General features: G+C 15.4%; 1 pseudogene; it reads right to left on the bottom strand.

Moving 5' to 3' along the window:
* Positions 1-388: 388 nt before the first annotated feature.
* The window catches only part of LOC140674208 (uncharacterized), a 48,069-nt pseudogene continuing 23,708 nt past the window's right edge, over positions 389-24,749 (bottom strand).

The raw sequence follows: 24,749 nt of genomic DNA, 5'->3' as shown, positions 1-24,749 counted from the left end.
AAGATTTTCTTCAATTAACCAAATGTTTTCTTCGATTGACCGGATAAATATTAATTTTAATTTATTTTAAAACCCTAATCTGATTTTCATATTTAATATTCTATACACTTATCCCATTAATTATTATTATAATTTTTATATATTTTAAAATTTCATTTAGATTTTCTTTAAGTAATAACTTTCCTTCAATTAATTTTAATTTAATTTGTTTGTTATTAATTTTTAATTTAGCCAGAATTCCCCCACTAACGTTTTTTATTTTTAAATGAACTATAATCTATATTTTTTTATTAAATTCAAATTTTTACTTTATTTTTATTTTAATGATTTTAAATTCTTTCATTTTAATTTATGTTTATATTAATTTAATAAATCTAATAATATATTTTTATTTATACCGCATTCGAGGTAATAATCCTCGCATAAAAATAATCAAAGATCTTATTAAATTAATTATAACAAATATTAACATAGAATATAAAAGTAAATTAGTAAATAAAATAATTCTAATAAATCTAAAAAAAATAATCATACCATATTCAGATAAAAAAATTAATGTAAATCCCCCCCTAAAATATTCAATATTAAACCCCGAAACTAACTCTGATTCGCCCTCAATAAAATCTATAGGGCTACGATTTAACTCAGCCAAAATTCTAATAAAATATAACAAAAATAAAGGATATAAACTAACTAAATACCAAATATAAATTTGATATTTATAAAAATCCAAAAAAGAGTATCTTTCTCTTATAATTATTAAAATTAAAATAATTAAAATAAACCTTACTTCATAAGATAATATTTGAGCAACAGATCGCATAGACCCTATTATTGAATAAATTGAATTTGCTGACCATCCTATAAAAATAATGAAATACCCGCCAATAGATATAAAAATAATTATTAATAAAATAGAATAATTTAAATAATAAAAATTAGTAGCAAACGGATATAATAATCATATAGATAATATAGTTACAAATCTCATTAAAGGAGTCAAATAAAATAATCGATAATTAGATTTATAAACATAAAATAATTCTTTATTTAATAATTTAATAGCATCGCTGAAAGGTTGCAAAATACCAACTAACCCGACCTTATTAGGACCTTTACGTATTTGTACATATCCTAAAAATTTCCGCTCTAATAAAGTTAAAAAAGCAATCCCTAACAATAAAATTAATAATAAAATTAATAAATTTAATAAATTTAAAACTAAATAATAATAAATATTTTTAATTATTACTTATATAAATTATTTTTATATATTTATAAATTCTAAATTTATTACACTATTCTGCCAAAGTAATCTACAATTTTTATAAAATTAATATTATTCTTTAATTTAAAAAAAATTTCAAATAAAAAGTCCTTTCGTACAAATTTATTTACACTTTAATTATAGATAAAATCCGATCTGGCTTACGCCGATCTAAACTCAAATCATGTAAAATTTTAATAGTCGAACAGACTAAATAATTAAATTTTTCCATCTAATTTTTATTTTAATTCAACATCGAGGTCGCAATCATTTTTTATAATATGATCTTAAAAAAAATATTACGCTGTTATCCCTAAGGTAATTAATTTTTCAATAATTTTTTTTAAAACTTATTCATATTTTCATAAATATATGATTATCTATTAAATAAAATTAAAAAAGTTTATAAAATTTTTTAATCCTCCCAACTAAATATAATTTTATACTAAATTTAAAAACTAATGTATTTTAATAAAAATTATATTAAATTCTATAGGGTCTTATCGTCCCATAATATTATTTGAACATTTTTATTCAAAATTTAAATTTTTATTATTTAATTTAAAAAGCTTAAATCTCATCCATTCCTTCATTCCAGCCTCCAATTAAAAGACAAATGATTATGCTACGTTAGCACAGTCAAATTACTGCGGCTATTTAATACACATCATTGAGCAGAACAAATCTTTAATTATTTTCTAAAAACCATGTTTTTATTAAACAGGTGGACTTAATTTTATTTAAATATATTAAATAAATTTATTTTGCCTAATTCTTTAATTAAATATAAATTATTAATTATTATCAAATTTTTAAAAATAAATTTTATAAATAATACTAATTTTATCATTATTAATTTTTAATTTAAATTAATAAAAATATTTTTTTAATTTATTAAATTTATTTTAATTTTAAAATTATAATTAAACTATGCTAAAATAAATAAATTATTAAATTTTTTCAAAAAATTTTAAATTTTAAAACCATTTTTATAAAATTTTTATAAATAATATTAATAAATTTTTTAAATTTTAAAATTAATTTATAGATTATCCCATAAATTTTTAATATAAATCAATATATTTATTGTAAATAAAAATTATTTTAAACTTTAATAAAAATTTACATATTTAAATTTATATCTAAATTAAATTTATATAAAAAAAAATTAAATATCAAAAAAATTGATTAAAATATCTTCTCTAAATAAATATTAAAAATAATTTTTTTATATTAAATTTTATTTATTTATTTAACTCTTTTTCTTTCGAGAAATTTATTTATCAATAATTTTTTTTAATAAACCCTGATACAAAAGGTACATTCAACTAAAATTACTCTAAAAAAATTTTTTTATTTTCATTTACATTACATTATCATTAAAATTAAAATAATTATTTTAAAATTTTTTACTAAAACTTTTTTTTTTTTAATATAATTTTATTTAATAATTTATAATATTTTTTCTTATATTTATTTATTATTAATAATTTATTTATTAATTATAATAAAATTTAAAAAATTTTTAATTAATCTTTTCAATGTAAATGAAAAATTTTTATTTAAACTAAAATTTTTTTTTATTCTAAATACATTTTCCAATATATTTACTTTGTTACGACTTTTTCCATAAATTTTTATTAATGAAAATGACGGGCAATTTGTACATATTTTATTTAAAATTCAATTTAAATATTTTTTTAACTTTACAATTAAATTCAATATTTATAAAACTTTTAAAATTTATTTCAATTAATTAAATTAAATGTAACTCATTTAAATCTTAACTATTCTACATTTTGATTTGAATTATAATTATAATTAATTTTTAAATTATTAATCTTTTAATATAATTTTTCAACAACAATATATAAAAATTAAATTAAGTAATTCTATTCGTGGATTATCAAATTAATCAACAAGTTCCTCTAAATCATAAAATACCGCCAAATTTTTTATTTTTAATGATTAACATTTAATATTTAATTATATTTTATTTTCATTTAAATAATAGGGTATCTAATCCTAATTTATTATATAAATTTTTTTAATTTTATTATTAATTTAAATAAAATTATTTAACTTTTAATATCTATTCATATTTCACCATAAAAAAATAAATTAGTTAAATATATTTATTTATTTATATATTTTATATTTATATATAATTATTTAAATTTATTTTTATTTAAAGTATAAACCGCAATTACTGGCACTTTATTTATTAATAATAAATTATAATTTTCTATTATAAATTTTTATTTAATTAATTATTATAAATACTAATTTATATATTATTAAATTATTTAAATTTTATATAATTTTTTAAAATTTTATTTATACTTTAAATTATAAAATAAATTTAAAAAAAAAATTAATTTTGTAATTATATTTATTAATTATTAAAAACAAATTATAAAAATAATTTAAATTTAAATTTAATATGAATATAAAATTTAATTTATAATATACATAAAAAAAAAATTAAATAATATTCCCCCCCCCTTTTTTATATTATTATCATTATTATTAATTATTAATAATTATTTAAATATATTAAAATATTTTATTAATAAATAATTTTTTTTTTCTATATTTTAGGTTTTTAATATTTTAAATTAAAAATAATGATTAATAAGTTTTAATTAATTAATATTAAATAATTAATGTTAATTAAATATTTTAAATATATATAATTAATTATATATTTATAAAAATAATTAAAATATTTTATTAACATTAAATAATAATTATTAAATAATATTAATGTATATATAAATAAAAACTTAAATTTTTAATTTTTTTTACTTTCTATAAAATACTCTCCTTAAATTTATATAAATAAGATTTTTAATTATTATTAATTATTTTATTTATAGATAAGTTTTTTAATTTTAATTTTAATAATATATTTTTTTTTTATAAATACATATAATTAAAAGAGTCAATTATTAAATTTAAATAAAATTACTCTCTCCCTCTGAATTTTATTTTAACTAATTATACTTTTTTAATTCTATAATAACTAATTATTTTTAAAAAATCAATTTTTATAATAATTTTATTTATAATATTTTATTATTTAATTTATTAATTAATCTTTATAACTACTTTAATTTTAATAAATTCTTTTATTATTTTTACTAATACAAATTTAATTTAAATTATTTATTTAAATTTACTTATAACCTTTTTTTAAATTAAATTTACTTATCATATTTAATTTTAACTAATGATTAATAGTCAATTTTCAAAAATATTATACTAATTTATATTTATTTAATTAAAGTAAGTAAGCTAATTCTCTAAGCTTTTAGGTTCATACCCTAAATATAGAAATTTTATCTTTCTCTTATTTAATTAATTATTTTTGCTATTTAAATTTTATTAATAACTAAAAATTTATTTAATGATATGCCTGATAAAAGGATTATTTTGATAGAATAAATCATACATAATTTATATATGTTTTCATTTAAATTAATTTTTTTATATTTAATAGATTTAAACTATCTCAAAAAATTTCAAAAATTTTTATGCTTTATAATACATTAAAATATAATATTAATATTCAATATTTATTCAAAGTTTAATACAACTAAAAAATTAATTTTATTTATATGCATCATAATTTATTCATAAAATTTTTTTTAATGTCTTATTTAATTTATTTTTCTTTTATTTCTTTATTTTTATACGATTTATTAATAATTTGTATTATTATGGAAATTAATAATTTTTTATTCATTTGTTTTTTATCAATTAAATTAAAAAATAAAAAAATTATTTTTTTATATTATCTCATTCAAGCTTTAGCTTCCTTAATAATAATGTTAACTTTAATTATTAATAATTTTATATATATACAAATAAATTTTATTATAATCAATTTTTTTATCTCTATTATAATTAAATTAGGGATCCCCCCATTTCATTCATGAATCCCTTCTGTAGCTATTTTTTTAGATTGATATTCATTATTTATTTTTTTAACAATTCAAAAAATTATTCCTTTATACATAATTTCACTTATTAACCCTCCAATTTTTTTACTATATTTTATAATTTTAACATCTGCATTTATCTCCGCCTTTAAAATAATTAATTCAATAAATTTTAAAATTTTATTAAGATTTTCTTCAATTAACCAAATGTTTTCTTCGATTGACCGGATAAATATTAATTTTAATTTATTTTAAAACCCTAATCTGATTTTCATATTTAATATTCTATACACTTATCCCATTAATTATTATTATAATTTTTATATATTTTAAAATTTCATTTAGATTTTCTTTAAGTAATAACTTTCCTTCAATTAATTTTAATTTAATTTGTTTGTTATTAATTTTTAATTTAGCCAGAATTCCCCCACTAACGTTTTTTATTTTTAAATGAACTATAATCTATATTTTTTTATTAAATTCAAATTTTTACTTTATTTTTATTTTAATGATTTTAAATTCTTTCATTTTAATTTATGTTTATATTAATTTAATAAATCTAATAATATATTTTTATTTATACCGCATTCGAGGTAATAATCCTCGCATAAAAATAATCAAAGATCTTATTAAATTAATTATAACAAATATTAACATAGAATATAAAAGTAAATTAGTAAATAAAATAATTCTAATAAATCTAAAAAAAATAATCATACCATATTCAGATAAAAAAATTAATGTAAATCCCCCCCTAAAATATTCAATATTAAACCCCGAAACTAACTCTGATTCGCCCTCAATAAAATCTATAGGGCTACGATTTAACTCAGCCAAAATTCTAATAAAATATAACAAAAATAAAGGATATAAACTAACTAAATACCAAATATAAATTTGATATTTATAAAAATCCAAAAAAGAGTATCTTTCTCTTATAATTATTAAAATTAAAATAATTAAAATAAACCTTACTTCATAAGATAATATTTGAGCAACAGATCGCATAGACCCTATTATTGAATAAATTGAATTTGCTGACCATCCTATAAAAATAATGAAATACCCGCCAATAGATATAAAAATAATTATTAATAAAATAGAATAATTTAAATAATAAAAATTAGTAGCAAACGGATATAATAATCATATAGATAATATAGTTACAAATCTCATTGAAGGAGTCAAATAAAATAATCGATAATTAGATTTATAAACATAAAATAATTCTTTATTTAATAATTTAATAGCATCGCTGAAAGGTTGCAAAATACCAACTAACCCGACCTTATTAGGACCTTTACGTATTTGTACATATCCTAAAAATTTCCGCTCTAATAAAGTTAAAAAAGCAATCCCTAACAATAAAATTAATAATAAAATTAATAAATTTAATAAATTTAAAACTAAATAATAATAAATATTTTTAATTATTACTTATATAAATTATTTTTATATATTTATAAATTCTAAATTTATTACACTATTCTGCCAAAGTAATCTACAATTTTTATAAAATTAATATTATTCTTTAATTTAAAAAAAATTTCAAATAAAAAGTCCTTTCGTACAAATTTATTTACACTTTAATTATAGATAAAATCCGATCTGGCTTACGCCGATCTAAACTCAAATCATGTAAAATTTTAATAGTCGAACAGACTAAATAATTAAATTTTTCCATCTAATTTTTATTTTAATTCAACATCGAGGTCGCAATCATTTTTTATAATATGATCTTAAAAAAAATATTACGCTGTTATCCCTAAGGTAATTAATTTTTCAATAATTTTTTTTAAAACTTATTCATATTTTCATAAATATATGATTATCTATTAAATAAAATTAAAAAAGTTTATAAAATTTTTTAATCCTCCCAACTAAATATAATTTTATACTAAATTTAAAAACTAATGTATTTTAATAAAAATTATATTAAATTCTATAGGGTCTTATCGTCCCATAATATTATTTGAACATTTTTATTCAAAATTTAAATTTTTATTATTTAATTTAAAAAGCTTAAATCTCATCCATTCCTTCATTCCAGCCTCCAATTAAAAGACAAATGATTATGCTACGTTAGCACAGTCAAATTACTGCGGCTATTTAATACACATCATTGAGCAGAACAAATCTTTAATTATTTTCTAAAAACCATGTTTTTATTAAACAGGTGGACTTAATTTTATTTAAATATATTAAATAAATTTATTTTGCCTAATTCTTTAATTAAATATAAATTATTAATTATTATCAAATTTTTAAAAATAAATTTTATAAATAATACTAATTTTATCATTATTAATTTTTAATTTAAATTAATAAAAATATTTTTTTAATTTATTAAATTTATTTTAATTTTAAAATTATAATTAAACTATGCTAAAATAAATAAATTATTAAATTTTTTCAAAAAATTTTAAATTTTAAAACCATTTTTATAAAATTTTTATAAATAATATTAATAAATTTTTTAAATTTTAAAATTAATTTATAGATTATCCCATAAATTTTTAATATAAATCAATATATTTATTGTAAATAAAAATTATTTTAAACTTTAATAAAAATTTACATATTTAAATTTATATCTAAATTAAATTTATATAAAAAAAAATTAAATATCAAAAAAATTGATTAAAATATCTTCTCTAAATAAATATTAAAAATAATTTTTTTATATTAAATTTTATTTATTTATTTAACTCTTTTTCTTTCGAGAAATTTATTTATCAATAATTTTTTTTAATAAACCCTGATACAAAAGGTACATTCAACTAAAATTACTCTAAAAAAATTTTTTTATTTTCATTTACATTACATTATCATTAAAATTAAAATAATTATTTTAAAATTTTTTACTAAAACTTTTTTTTTTTTAATATAATTTTATTTAATAATTTATAATATTTTTTCTTATATTTATTTATTATTAATAATTTATTTATTAATTATAATAAAATTTAAAAAATTTTTAATTAATCTTTTCAATGTAAATGAAAAATTTTTATTTAAACTAAAATTTTTTTTTATTCTAAATACATTTTCCAATATATTTACTTTGTTACGACTTTTTCCATAAATTTTTATTAATGAAAATGACGGGCAATTTGTACATATTTTATTTAAAATTCAATTTAAATATTTTTTTAACTTTACAATTAAATTCAATATTTATAAAACTTTAAAAATTTATTTCAATTAATTAAATTAAATGTAACTCATTTAAATCTTAACTATTCTACATTTTGATTTGAATTATAATTATAATTAATTTTTAAATTATTAATCTTTTAATATAATTTTTCAACAACAATATATAAAAATTAAATTAAGTAATTCTATTCGTGGATTATCAAATTAATCAACAAGTTCCTCTAAATCATAAAATACCGCCAAATTTTTTATTTTTAATGATTAACATTTAATATTTAATTATATTTTATTTTCATTTAAATAATAGGGTATCTAATCCTAATTTATTATATAAATTTTTTTAATTTTATTATTAATTTAAATAAAATTATTTAACTTTTAATATCTATTCATATTTCACCATAAAAAAATAAATTAGTTAAATATATTTATTTATTTATATATTTTATATTTATATATAATTATTTAAATTTATTTTTATTTAAAGTATAAACCGCAATTGCTGGCACTTTATTTATTAATAATAAATTATAATTTTCTATTATAAATTTTTATTTAATTAATTATTATAAATACTAATTTATATATTATTAAATTATTTAAATTTTATATAATTTTTAAAAATTTTATTTATACTTTAAATTATAAAATAAATTTAAAAAAAAAATTAATTTTGTAATTATATTTATTAATTATTAAAAACAAATTATAAAAATAATTTAAATTTAAATTTAATATGAATATAAAATTTAATTTATAATATACATAAAAAAAAAATTAAATAATATTCCCCTCCCCCTTTTTTATATTATTATCATTATTATTAATTATTAATAATTATTTAAATATATTAAAATATTTTATTAATAAATAATTTTTTTTTTCTATATTTTAGGTTTTTAATATTTTAAATTAAAAATAATGATTAATAAGTTTTAATTAATTAATATTAAATAATTAATGTTAATTAAATATTTTAAATATATATAATTAATTATATATTTATAAAAATAATTAAAATATTTTATTAACATTAAATAATAATTATTAAATAATATTAATGTATATATAAATAAAAACTTAAATTTTTAATTTTTTTTACTTTCTATAAAATACTCTCCTTAAATTTATATAAATAAGATTTTTAATTATTATTAATTATTTTATTTATAGATAAGTTTTTTAATTTTAATTTTAATAATATATTTTTTTTTTATAAATACATATAATTAAAAGAGTCAATTATTAAATTTAAATAAAATTACTCTCTCCCTCTGAATTTTATTTTAACTAATTATACTTTTTTAATTCTATAATAACTAATTATTTTTAAAAAATCAATTTTTATAATAATTTTATTTATAATATTTTATTATTTAATTTATTAATTAATCTTTATAACTACTTTAATTTTAATAAATTCTTTTATTATTTTTACTAATACAAATTTAATTTAAATTATTTATTTAAATTTACTTATAACCTTTTTTTAAATTAAATTTACTTATCATATTTAATTTTAACTAATGATTAATAGTCAATTTTCAAAAATATTATACTAATTTATATTTATTTAATTAAAGTAAGTAAGCTAATTCTCTAAGCTTTTAGGTTCATACCCTAAATATAGAAATTTTATCTTTCTCTTATTTAATTAATTATTTTTGCTATTTAAATTTTATTAATAACTAAAAATTTATTTAATGATATGCCTGATAAAAGGATTATTTTGATAGAATAAATCATACATAATTTATATATGTTTTCATTTAAATTAATTTTTTTATATTTAATAGATTTAAACTATCTCAAAAAATTTCAAAAATTTTTATGCTTTATAATACATTAAAATATAATATTAATATTCAATATTTATTCAAAGTTTAATACAACTAAAAAATTAATTTTATTTATATGCATCATAATTTATTCATAAAATTTTTTTTAATGTCTTATTTAATTTATTTTTCTTTTATTTCTTTATTTTTATACGATTTATTAATAATTTGTATTATTATGGAAATTAATAATTTTTTATTCATTTGTTTTTTATCAATTAAATTAAAAAATAAAAAAATTATTTTTTTATATTATCTCATTCAAGCTTTAGCTTCCTTAATAATAATGTTAACTTTAATTATTAATAATTTTATATATATACAAATAAATTTTATTATAATCAATTTTTTTATCTCTATTATAATTAAATTAGGGATCCCCCCATTTCATTCATGAATCCCTTCTGTAGCTATTTTTTTAGATTGATATTCATTATTTATTTTTTTAACAATTCAAAAAATTATTCCTTTATACATAATTTCACTTATTAACCCTCCAATTTTTTTACTATATTTTATAATTTTAACATCTGCATTTATCTCCGCCTTTAAAATAATTAATTCAATAAATTTTAAAATTTTATTAAGATTTTCTTCAATTAACCAAATGTTTTCTTCGATTGACCGGATAAATATTAATTTTAATTTATTTTAAAACCCTAATCTGATTTTCATATTTAATATTCTATACACTTATCCCATTAATTATTATTATAATTTTTATATATTTTAAAATTTCATTTAGATTTTCTTTAAGTAATAACTTTCCTTCAATTAATTTTAATTTAATTTGTTTGTTATTAATTTTTAATTTAGCCAGAATTCCCCCACTAACGTTTTTTATTTTTAAATGAACTATAATCTATATTTTTTTATTAAATTCAAATTTTTACTTTATTTTTATTTTAATGATTTTAAATTCTTTCATTTTAATTTATGTTTATATTAATTTAATAAATCTAATAATATATTTTTATTTATACCGCATTCGAGGTAATAATCCTCGCATAAAAATAATCAAAGATCTTATTAAATTAATTATAACAAATATTAACATAGAATATAAAAGTAAATTAGTAAATAAAATAATTCTAATAAATCTAAAAAAAATAATCATACCATATTCAGATAAAAAAATTAATGTAAATCCCCCCCTAAAATATTCAATATTAAACCCCGAAACTAACTCTGATTCGCCCTCAATAAAATCTATAGGGCTACGATTTAACTCAGCCAAAATTCTAATAAAATATAACAAAAATAAAGGATATAAACTAACTAAATACCAAATATAAATTTGATATTTATAAAAATCCAAAAAAGAGTATCTTTCTCTTATAATTATTAAAATTAAAATAATTAAAATAAACCTTACTTCATAAGATAATATTTGAGCAACAGATCGCATAGACCCTATTATTGAATAAATTGAATTTGCTGACCATCCTATAAAAATAATGAAATACCCGCCAATAGATATAAAAATAATTATTAATAAAATAGAATAATTTAAATAATAAAAATTAGTAGCAAACGGATATAATAATCATATAGATAATATAGTTACAAATCTCATTAAAGGAGTCAAATAAAATAATCGATAATTAGATTTATAAACATAAAATAATTCTTTATTTAATAATTTAATAGCATCGCTGAAAGGTTGCAAAATACCAACTAACCCGACCTTATTAGGACCTTTACGTATTTGTACATATCCTAAAAATTTCCGCTCTAATAAAGTTAAAAAAGCAATCCCTAACAATAAAATTAATAATAAAATTAATAAATTTAATAAATTTAAAACTAAATAATAATAAATATTTTTAATTATTACTTATATAAATTATTTTTATATATTTATAAATTCTAAATTTATTACACTATTCTGCCAAAGTAATCTACAATTTTTATAAAATTAATATTATTCTTTAATTTAAAAAAAATTTCAAATAAAAAGTCCTTTCGTACAAATTTATTTACACTTTAATTATAGATAAAATCCGATCTGGCTTACGCCGATCTAAACTCAAATCATGTAAAATTTTAATAGTCGAACAGACTAAATAATTAAATTTTTCCATCTAATTTTTATTTTAATTCAACATCGAGGTCGCAATCATTTTTTATAATATGATCTTAAAAAAAATATTACGCTGTTATCCCTAAGGTAATTAATTTTTCAATAATTTTTTTTAAAACTTATTCATATTTTCATAAATATATGATTATCTATTAAATAAAATTAAAAAAGTTTATAAAATTTTTTAATCCTCCCAACTAAATATAATTTTATACTAAATTTAAAAACTAATGTATTTTAATAAAAATTATATTAAATTCTATAGGGTCTTATCGTCCCATAATATTATTTGAACATTTTTATTCAAAATTTAAATTTTTATTATTTAATTTAAAAAGCTTAAATCTCATCCATTCCTTCATTCCAGCCTCCAATTAAAAGACAAATGATTATGCTACGTTAGCACAGTCAAATTACTGCGGCTATTTAATACACATCATTGAGCAGAACAAATCTTTAATTATTTTCTAAAAACCATGTTTTTATTAAACAGGTGGACTTAATTTTATTTAAATATATTAAATAAATTTATTTTGCCTAATTCTTTAATTAAATATAAATTATTAATTATTATCAAATTTTTAAAAATAAATTTTATAAATAATACTAATTTTATCATTATTAATTTTTAATTTAAATTAATAAAAATATTTTTTTAATTTATTAAATTTATTTTAATTTTAAAATTATAATTAAACTATGCTAAAATAAATAAATTATTAAATTTTTTCAAAAAATTTTAAATTTTAAAACCATTTTTATAAAATTTTTATAAATAATATTAATAAATTTTTTAAATTTTAAAATTAATTTATAGATTATCCCATAAATTTTTAATATAAATCAATATATTTATTGTAAATAAAAATTATTTTAAACTTTAATAAAAATTTACATATTTAAATTTATATCTAAATTAAATTTATATAAAAAAAAATTAAATATCAAAAAAATTGATTAAAATATCTTCTCTAAATAAATATTAAAAATAATTTTTTTATATTAAATTTTATTTATTTATTTAACTCTTTTTCTTTCGAGAAATTTATTTATCAATAATTTTTTTTAATAAACCCTGATACAAAAGGTACATTCAACTAAAATTACTCTAAAAAAATTTTTTTATTTTCATTTACATTACATTATCATTAAAATTAAAATAATTATTTTAAAATTTTTTACTAAAACTTTTTTTTTTTTAATATAATTTTATTTAATAATTTATAATATTTTTTCTTATATTTATTTATTATTAATAATTTATTTATTAATTATAATAAAATTTAAAAAATTTTTAATTAATCTTTTCAATGTAAATGAAAAATTTTTATTTAAACTAAAATTTTTTTTTATTCTAAATACATTTTCCAATATATTTACTTTGTTACGACTTTTTCCATAAATTTTTATTAATGAAAATGACGGGCAATTTGTACATATTTTATTTAAAATTCAATTTAAATATTTTTTTAACTTTACAATTAAATTCAATATTTATAAAACTTTTAAAATTTATTTCAATTAATTAAATTAAATGTAACTCATTTAAATCTTAACTATTCTACATTTTGATTTGAATTATAATTATAATTAATTTTTAAATTATTAATCTTTTAATATAATTTTTCAACAACAATATATAAAAATTAAATTAAGTAATTCTATTCGTGGATTATCAAATTAATCAACAAGTTCCTCTAAATCATAAAATACCGCCAAATTTTTTATTTTTAATGATTAACATTTAATATTTAATTATATTTTATTTTCATTTAAATAATAGGGTATCTAATCCTAATTTATTATATAAATTTTTTTAATTTTATTATTAATTTAAATAAAATTATTTAACTTTTAATATCTATTCATATTTCACCATAAAAAAATAAATTAGTTAAATATATTTATTTATTTATATATTTTATATTTATATATAATTATTTAAATTTATTTTTATTTAAAGTATAAACCGCAATTACTGGCACTTTATTTATTAATAATAAATTATAATTTTCTATTATAAATTTTTATTTAATTAATTATTATAAATACTAATTTATATATTATTAAATTATTTAAATTTTATATAATTTTTTAAAATTTTATTTATACTTTAAATTATAAAATAAATTTAAAAAAAAAATTAATTTTGTAATTATATTTATTAATTATTAAAAACAAATTATAAAAATAATTTAAATTTAAATTTAATATGAATATAAAATTTAATTTATAATATACATAAAAAAAAAATTAAATAATATTCCCCCCCCCTTTTTTATATTATTATCATTATTATTAATTATTAATAATTATTTAAATATATTAAAATATTTTATTAATAAATAATTTTTTTTTTCTATATTTTAGGTTTTTAATATTTTAAATTAAAAATAATGATTAATAAGTTTTAATTAATTAATATTAAATAATTAATGTTAATTAAATATTTTAAATATATATAATTAATTATATATTTATAAAAATAATTAAAATATTTTATTAACATTAAATAATAATTATTAAATAATATTAATGTATATATAAATAAAAACTTAAATTTTTAATTTTTTTTACTTTCTATAAAATACTCTCCTTAAATTTATATAAATAAGATTTTTAATTATTATTAATTATTTTATTTATAGATAAGTTTTTTAATTTTAATTTTAATAATATATTTTTTTTTTATAAATACATATAATTAAAAGAGTCAATTATTAAATTTAAATAAAATTACTCTCTCCCTCTGAATTTTATTTTAACTAATTATACTTTTTTAATTCTATAATAACTAATTATTTTTAAAAAATCAATTTTTATAATAATTTTATTTATAATATTTTATTATTTAATTTATTAATTAATCTTTATAACTACTTTAATTTTAATAAATTCTTTTATTATTTTTACTAATACAAATTTAATTTAAATTATTTATTTAAATTTACTTATAACCTTTTTTTAAATTAAATTTACTTATCATATTTAATTTTAACTAATGATTAATAGTCAATTTTCAAAAATATTATACTAATTTATATTTATTTAATTAAAGTAAGTAAGCTAATTCTCTAAGCTTTTAGGTTCATACCCTAAATATAGAAATTTTATCTTTCTCTTATTTAATTAATTATTTTTGCTATTTAAATTTTATTAATAACTAAAAATTTATTTAATGATATGCCTGATAAAAGGATTATTTTGATAGAATAAATCATACATAATTTATATATGTTTTCATTTAAATTAATTTTTTTATATTTAATAGATTTAAACTATCTCAAAAAATTTCAAAAATTTTTATGCTTTATAATACATTAAAATATAATATTAATATTCAATATTTATTCAAAGTTTAATACAACTAAAAAATTAATTTTATTTATATGCATCATAATTTATTCATAAAATTTTTTTTAATGTCTTATTTAATTTATTTTTCTTTTATTTCTTTATTTTTATACGATTTATTAATAATTTGTATTATTATGGAAATTAATAATTTTTTATTCATTTGTTTTTTATCAATTAAATTAAAAAATAAAAAAATTATTTTTTTATATTATCTCATTCAAGCTTTAGCTTCCTTAATAATAATGTTAACTTTAATTATTAATAATTTTATATATATACAAATAAATTTTATTATAATCAATTTTTTTATCTCTATTATAATTAAATTAGGGATCCCCCCATTTCATTCATGAATCCCTTCTGTAGCTATTTTTTTAGATTGATATTCATTATTTATTTTTTTAACAATTCAAAAAATTATTCCTTTATACATAATTTCACTTATTAACCCTCCAATTTTTTTACTATATTTTATAATTTTAACATCTGCATTTATCTCCGCCTTTAAAATAATTAATTCAATAAATTTTAAAATTTTATTAAGATTTTCTTCAATTAACCAAATGTTTTCTTCGATTGACCGGATAAATATTAATTTTAATTTATTTTAAAACCCTAATCTGATTTTCATATTTAATATTCTATACACTTATCCCATTAATTATTATTATAATTTTTATATATTTTAAAATTTCATTTAGATTTTCTTTAAGTAATAACTTTCCTTCAATTAATTTTAATTTAATTTGTTTGTTATTAATTTTTAATTTAGCCAGAATTCCCCCACTAACGTTTTTTATTTTTAAATGAACTATAATCTATATTTTTTTATTAAATTCAAATTTTTACTTTATTTTTATTTTAATGATTTTAAATTCTTTCATTTTAATTTATGTTTATATTAATTTAATAAATCTAATAATATATTTTTATTTATACCGCATTCGAGGTAATAATCCTCGCATAAAAATAATCAAAGATCTTATTAAATTAATTATAACAAATATTAACATAGAATATAAAAGTAAATTAGTAAATAAAATAATTCTAATAAATCTAAAAAAAATAATCATACCATATTCAGATAAAAAAATTAATGTAAATCCCCCCCTAAAATATTCAATATTAAACCCCGAAACTAACTCTGATTCGCCCTCAATAAAATCTATAGGGCTACGATTTAACTCAGCCAAAATTCTAATAAAATATAACAAAAATAAAGGATATAAACTAACTAAATACCAAATATAAATTTGATATTTATAAAAATCCAAAAAAGAGTATCTTTCTCTTATAATTATTAAAATTAAAATAATTAAAATAAACCTTACTTCATAAGATAATATTTGAGCAACAGATCGCATAGACCCTATTATTGAATAAATTGAATTTGCTGACCATCCTATAAAAATAATGAAATACCCGCCAATAGATATAAAAATAATTATTAATAAAATAGAATAATTTAAATAATAAAAATTAGTAGCAAACGGATATAATAATCATATAGATAATATAGTTACAAATCTCATTGAAGGAGTCAAATAAAATAATCGATAATTAGATTTATAAACATAAAATAATTCTTTATTTAATAATTTAATAGCATCGCTGAAAGGTTGCAAAATACCAACTAACCCGACCTTATTAGGACCTTTACGTATTTGTACATATCCTAAAAATTTCCGCTCTAATAAAGTTAAAAAAGCAATCCCTAACAATAAAATTAATAATAAAATTAATAAATTTAATAAATTTAAAACTAAATAATAATAAATATTTTTAATTATTACTTATATAAATTATTTTTATATATTTATAAATTCTAAATTTATTACACTATTCTGCCAAAGTAATCTACAATTTTTATAAAATTAATATTATTCTTTAATTTAAAAAAAATTTCAAATAAAAAGTCCTTTCGTACAAATTTATTTACACTTTAATTATAGATAAAATCCGATCTGGCTTACGCCGATCTAAACTCAAATCATGTAAAATTTTAATAGTCGAACAGACTAAATAATTAAATTTTTCCATCTAATTTTTATTTTAATTCAACATCGAGGTCGCAATCATTTTTTATAATATGATCTTAAAAAAAATATTACGCTGTTATCCCTAAGGTAATTAATTTTTCAATAATTTTTTTTAAAACTTATTCATATTTTCATAAATATATGATTATCTATTAAATAAAATTAAAAAAGTTTATAAAATTTTTTAATCCTCCCAACTAAATATAATTTTATACTAAATTTAAAAACTAATGTATTTTAATAAAAATTATATTAAATTCTATAGGGTCTTATCGTCCCATAATATTATTTGAACATTTTTATTCAAAATTTAAATTTTTATTATTTAATTTAAAAAGCTTAAATCTCATCCATTCCTTCATTCCAGCCTCCAATTAAAAGACAAATGATTATGCTACGTTAGCACAGTCAAATTACTGCGGCTATTTAATACACATCATTGAGCAGAACAAATCTTTAATTATTTTCTAAAAACCATGTTTTTATTAAACAGGTGGACTTAATTTTATTTAAATATATTAAATAAATTTATTTTGCCTAATTCTTTAATTAAATATAAATTATTAATTATTATCAAATTTTTAAAAATAAATTTTATAAATAATACTAATTTTATCATTATTAATTTTTAATTTAAATTAATAAAAATATTTTTTTAATTTATTAAATTTATTTTAATTTTAAAATTATAATTAAACTATGCTAAAATAAATAAATTATTAAATTTTTTCAAAAAATTTTAAATTTTAAAACCATTTTTATAAAATTTTTATAAATAATATTAATAAATTTTTTAAATTTTAAAATTAATTTATAGATTATCCCATAAATTTTTAATATAAATCAATATATTTATTGTAAATAAAAATTATTTTAAACTTTAATAAAAATTTACATATTTAAATTTATATCTAAATTAAATTTATATAAAAAAAAATTAAATATCAAAAAAATTGATTAAAATATCTTCTCTAAATAAATATTAAAAATAATTTTTTTATATTAAATTTTATTTATTTATTTAACTCTTTTTCTTTCGAGAAATTTATTTATCAATAATTTTTTTTAATAAACCCTGATACAAAAGGTACATTCAACTAAAATTACTCTAAAAAAATTTTTTTATTTTCATTTACATTACATTATCATTAAAATTAAAATAATTATTTTAAAATTTTTTACTAAAACTTTTTTTTTTTTAATATAATTTTATTTAATAATTTATAATATTTTTTCTTATATTTATTTATTATTAATAATTTATTTATTAATTATAATAAAATTTAAAAAATTTTTAATTAATCTTTTCAATGTAAATGAAAAATTTTTATTTAAACTAAAATTTTTTTTTATTCTAAATACATTTTCCAATATATTTACTTTGTTACGACTTTTTCCATAAATTTTTATTAATGAAAATGACGGGCAATTTGTACATATTTTATTTAAAATTCAATTTAAATATTTTTTTAACTTTACAATTAAATTCAATATTTATAAAACTTTAAAAATTTATTTCAATTAATTAAATTAAATGTAACTCATTTAAATCTTAACTATTCTACATTTTGATTTGAATTATAATTATAATTAATTTTTAAATTATTAATCTTTTAATATAATTTTTCAACAACAATATATAAAAATTAAATTAAGTAATTCTATTCGTGGATTATCAAATTAATCAACAAGTTCCTCTAAATCATAAAATACCGCCAAATTTTTTATTTTTAATGATTAACATTTAATATTTAATTATATTTTATTTTCATTTAAATAATAGGGTATCTAATCCTAATTTATTATATAAATTTTTTTAATTTTATTATTAATTTAAATAAAATTATTTAACTTTTAATATCTATTCATATTTCACCATAAAAAAATAAATTAGTTAAATATATTTATTTATTTATATATTTTATATTTATATATAATTATTTAAATTTATTTTTATTTAAAGTATAAACCGCAATTGCTGGCACTTTATTTATTAATAATAAATTATAATTTTCTATTATAAATTTTTATTTAATTAATTATTATAAATACTAATTTATATATTATTAAATTATTTAAATTTTATATAATTTTTAAAAATTTTATTTATACTTTAAATTATAAAATAAATTTAAAAAAAAAATTAATTTTGTAATTATATTTATTAATTATTAAAAACAAATTATAAAAATAATTTAAATTTAAATTTAATATGAATATAAAATTTAATTTATAATATACATAAAAAAAAAATTAAATAATATTCCCCTCCCCCTTTTTTATATTATTATCATTATTATTAATTATTAATAATTATTTAAATATATTAAAATATTTTATTAATAAATAATTTTTTTTTTCTATATTTTAGGTTTTTAATATTTTAAATTAAAAATAATGATTAATAAGTTTTAATTAATTAATATTAAATAATTAATGTTAATTAAATATTTTAAATATATATAATTAATTATATATTTATAAAAATAATTAAAATATTTTATTAACATTAAATAATAATTATTAAATAATATTAATGTATATATAAATAAAAACTTAAATTTTTAATTTTTTTTACTTTCTATAAAATACTCTCCTTAAATTTATATAAATAAGATTTTTAATTATTATTAATTATTTTATTTATAGATAAGTTTTTTAATTTTAATTTTAATAATATATTTTTTTTTTATAAATACATATAATTAAAATAGTCAATTATTAAATTTAAATAAAATTACTCTCTCCCTCTGAATTTTATTTTAACTAATTATACTTTTTTAATTCTATAATAACTAATTATTTTTAAAAAATCAATTTTTATAATAATTTTATTTATAATATTTTATTATTTAATTTATTAATTAATCTTTATAACTACTTTAATTTTAATAAATTCTTTTATTATTTTTACTAATACAAATTTAATTTAAATTATTTATTTAAATTTACTTATAACCTTTTTTTAAATTAAATTTACTTATCATATTTAATTTTAACTAATGATTAATAGTCAATTTTCAAAAATATTATACTAATTTATATTTATTTAATTAAAGTAAGTAAGCTAATTCTCTAAGCTTTTAGGTTCATACCCTAAATATAGAAATTTTATCTTTCTCTTATTTAATTAATTATTTTTGCTATTTAAATTTTATTAATAACTAAAAATTTATTTAATGATATGCCTGATAAAAGGATTATTTTGATAGAATAAATCATACATAATTTATATATGTTTTCATTTAAATTAATTTTTTTATATTTAATAGATTTAAACTATCTCAAAAAATTTCAAAAATTTTTATGCTTTATAATACATTAAAATATAATATTAATATTCAATATTTATTCAAAGTTTAATACAACTAAAAAATTAATTTTATTTATATGCATCATAATTTATTCATAAAATTTTTTTTAATGTCTTATTTAATTTATTTTTCTTTTATTTCTTTATTTTTATACGATTTATTAATAATTTGTATTATTATGGAAATTAATAATTTTTTATTCATTTGTTTTTTATCAATTAAATTAAAAAATAAAAAAATTATTTTTTTATATTATCTCATTCAAGCTTTAGCTTCCTTAATAATAATGTTAACTTTAATTATTAATAATTTTATATATATACAAATAAATTTTATTATAATCAATTTTTTTATCTCTATTATAATTAAATTAGGGATCCCCCCATTTCATTCATGAATCCCTTCTGTAGCTATTTTTTTAGATTGATATTCATTATTTATTTTTTTAACAATTCAAAAAATTATTCCTTTATACATAATTTCACTTATTAACCCTCCAATTTTTTTACTATATTTTATAATTTTAACATCTGCATTTATCTCCGCCTTTAAAATAATTAATTCAATAAATTTTAAAATTTTATTAAGATTTTCTTCAATTAACCAAATGTTTTCTTCGATTGACCGGATAAATATTAATTTTAATTTATTTTAAAACCCTAATCTGATTTTCATATTTAATATTCTATACACTTATCCCATTAATTATTATTATAATTTTTATATATTTTAAAATTTCATTTAGATTTTCTTTAAGTAATAACTTTCCTTCAATTAATTTTAATTTAATTTGTTTGTTATTAATTTTTAATTTAGCCAGAATTCCCCCACTAACGTTTTTTATTTTTAAATGAACTATAATCTATATTTTTTTATTAAATTCAAATTTTTACTTTATTTTTATTTTAATGATTTTAAATTCTTTCATTTTAATTTATGTTTATATTAATTTAATAAATCTAATAATATATTTTTATTTATACCGCATTCGAGGTAATAATCCTCGCATAAAAATAATCAAAGATCTTATTAAATTAATTATAACAAATATTAACATAGAATATAAAAGTAAATTAGTAAATAAAATAATTCTAATAAATCTAAAAAAAATAATCATACCATATTCAGATAAAAAAATTAATGTAAATCCCCCCCTAAAATATTCAATATTAAACCCCGAAACTAACTCTGATTCGCCCTCAATAAAATCTATAGGGCTACGATTTAACTCAGCCAAAATTCTAATAAAATATAACAAAAATAAAGGATATAAACTAACTAAATACCAAATATAAATTTGATATTTATAAAAATCCAAAAAAGAGTATCTTTCTCTTGTCACGTCCAGCGCCTCCGCTTGACACCAGTCGCCGTCCGTTGACTCCATACGTCACCTGTTAAGTAGACATAGTAAGCGTTAAGCACCTATAAAATTCTTTTACTTTCCTTTTCTTTTTATATATATACATATATATATATATAGTTATTATCAAAAATAGATTAAGCCGATAAATACCTTTTATTATGTTTCCGGCTAAAACATCCTTTTCCTTTTTTTTTTTCTTTTTCTTCCTTTTTTTTTTCTGTTTTATCCCCATCACTGGTTCTCCCCTATCACCTACCTAAAAATGAAGGAAAATAATTAATTAATTGTCCAATGAAAATTCTCACCTATTTTCCGGCCACCCGGTATATCACCTTCTGGTCCGCCTCCTCAGCACCTGAAAAATAGAAGAGAAACGACCCACCAAGTCGGTCGAACATCTTAATTTTATTATAATTACCCATTTAGTTTTGTCACTCTAGTTGCAGTATCTGAAAAATAAAAAGGAAACATAATATTAAGTATGCGTCAATAGAATAACGTAAATTAAGTAATAGCGATAATATAAACCAATGTTCACTCCACCTCGTCGTCATCACTCTTACTAAACACAAACATACACGTACACATCACCATAGACACACGCATCGAGAATTAACCACCACCCGGTATAACAAAAATATAAAGTAAATCTATATAACAAGCTAAAATCACTCAAGAAAAGAGATCGTAACTGCGAATGAGCGGAAATACAACTCCCGATACATGTTCACCTTAATAAATTGACACCCGGTATATAAACTAACATTGTCATATTATCCAAACATTAGTATAAAATAGTGTTTAACAACCGACCGATTCCTTTGGTTAAATTCCATAAGCTTCATATAATAAACTCCGATCGGTACTTTCGGGACACCCTGTATATGAACTTTCATTAATTATTAAAACTGAGCAAGCCAAGTAACTCGTATGTGCAATTGCAACTTCCTATGCACAGTCTAAATCACTTTTCTCAATATATCAAAAGTTGTCGCAACATCGAAAAGCACCCAATTTTTAACGGTTTAAACATCACATAAAAAACCCGCCCAGTGACCTTAATTAAATATTTCCTGGCGCCTTGGCTCATAAGGAACCAAAAAAGGTAGCAACTTATAGGGCTACAGCCCCGCCATAAAAAGTTAAGCGCACATTGTTATAGACCCATTTTGCTTCAGGAACACCTCATATTTTCAACTTTAATAATTTATTTATTTTAATCCGCACCTCCAATATATAATTATGCCTTCACTATTAAATGCAGTTTTATATCCCAAAGCCGAATTAATACCACAATAACGTACATGTCTAACGATTCTGTCACCCAAATATAATAACTTGTCAATTTTACTCATATTCCACCGCAGCGCAGTGATTTCATTAAATCCAAATTTTAACAATAATAAAAGATTCGATCAAACCCATCTTCTGCATAATAATTCCTTACCATGAATCCAATTTGGTTTGCCAATAAAAATCCGGTCAGCTATCATTTATAATTATTTCATATATCAACCATGGAGATAACTTGGTGCATGCACATATACATATATATATATATATATGCGACTCGCTGCAGATATCATAATCCACAGATGTTTTAAAGGCAAATTATAATGACCTGACAAGAACTCCTCGAGGCTCAGACAATATTTAAGTAATCAATTAAAACCAATAATAATTAAAATGAACCACTCATAATACATATATATATATATATATATTATAGTGAAAACAATATAAATATCCCATAAAGAGTTTAAAACGAATAAAGCTCTGGAAGATAACTAAAGTTAAATAGTCACACTCAATATATACAATTACTTAATTAACTCTTACTTATACAAGGTGTCTGAAATAACTTGAACGTGATAATATTCTCAAAACTTCGTTATCATTTTATTGAGGATGAATGATAATTACAATATACATATGCATAATAAACAAAATGACCATACCTATATATACGGTGGTACGATAATACACACATCATACACTACATAAACCAAGTATAAACGCATAATGAACACCCAGAAATAATTACATAGATACACGCTCCTTAACAAACACACCATAAAATTATATAACAATAGTCACTTAATATACCCGGTGATACAAAAATACGCGCGTTATAAACTTATCATCTACACAATGTTTAATCAGTATCTGACTATTATAGACGTATTATCCACCCAGTAACACGCAAATACACACACTCTATAAATAATTTATATACATAGTGACCCATTAGTACGCACAAATAAAGCACTCTCAATAAACCTATTATAAACTTATTACAGGCATATTCATATATTAACATACACATAATCAATGTATCATATACATGGTAACGCAATAGTTTCGGATCTTATAACTAATTCA

The sequence above is a fragment of the Anoplolepis gracilipes genome, chromosome 2, assembly GCF_047496725.1.
Source record: "Anoplolepis gracilipes chromosome 2, ASM4749672v1, whole genome shotgun sequence".
Classification (NCBI taxonomy): Eukaryota; Metazoa; Arthropoda; class Insecta; order Hymenoptera; family Formicidae; genus Anoplolepis; species Anoplolepis gracilipes.
Note: the sequence above shows the minus strand (reverse complement) of the source record. Positions and strands in the feature narration are given on the sequence as shown.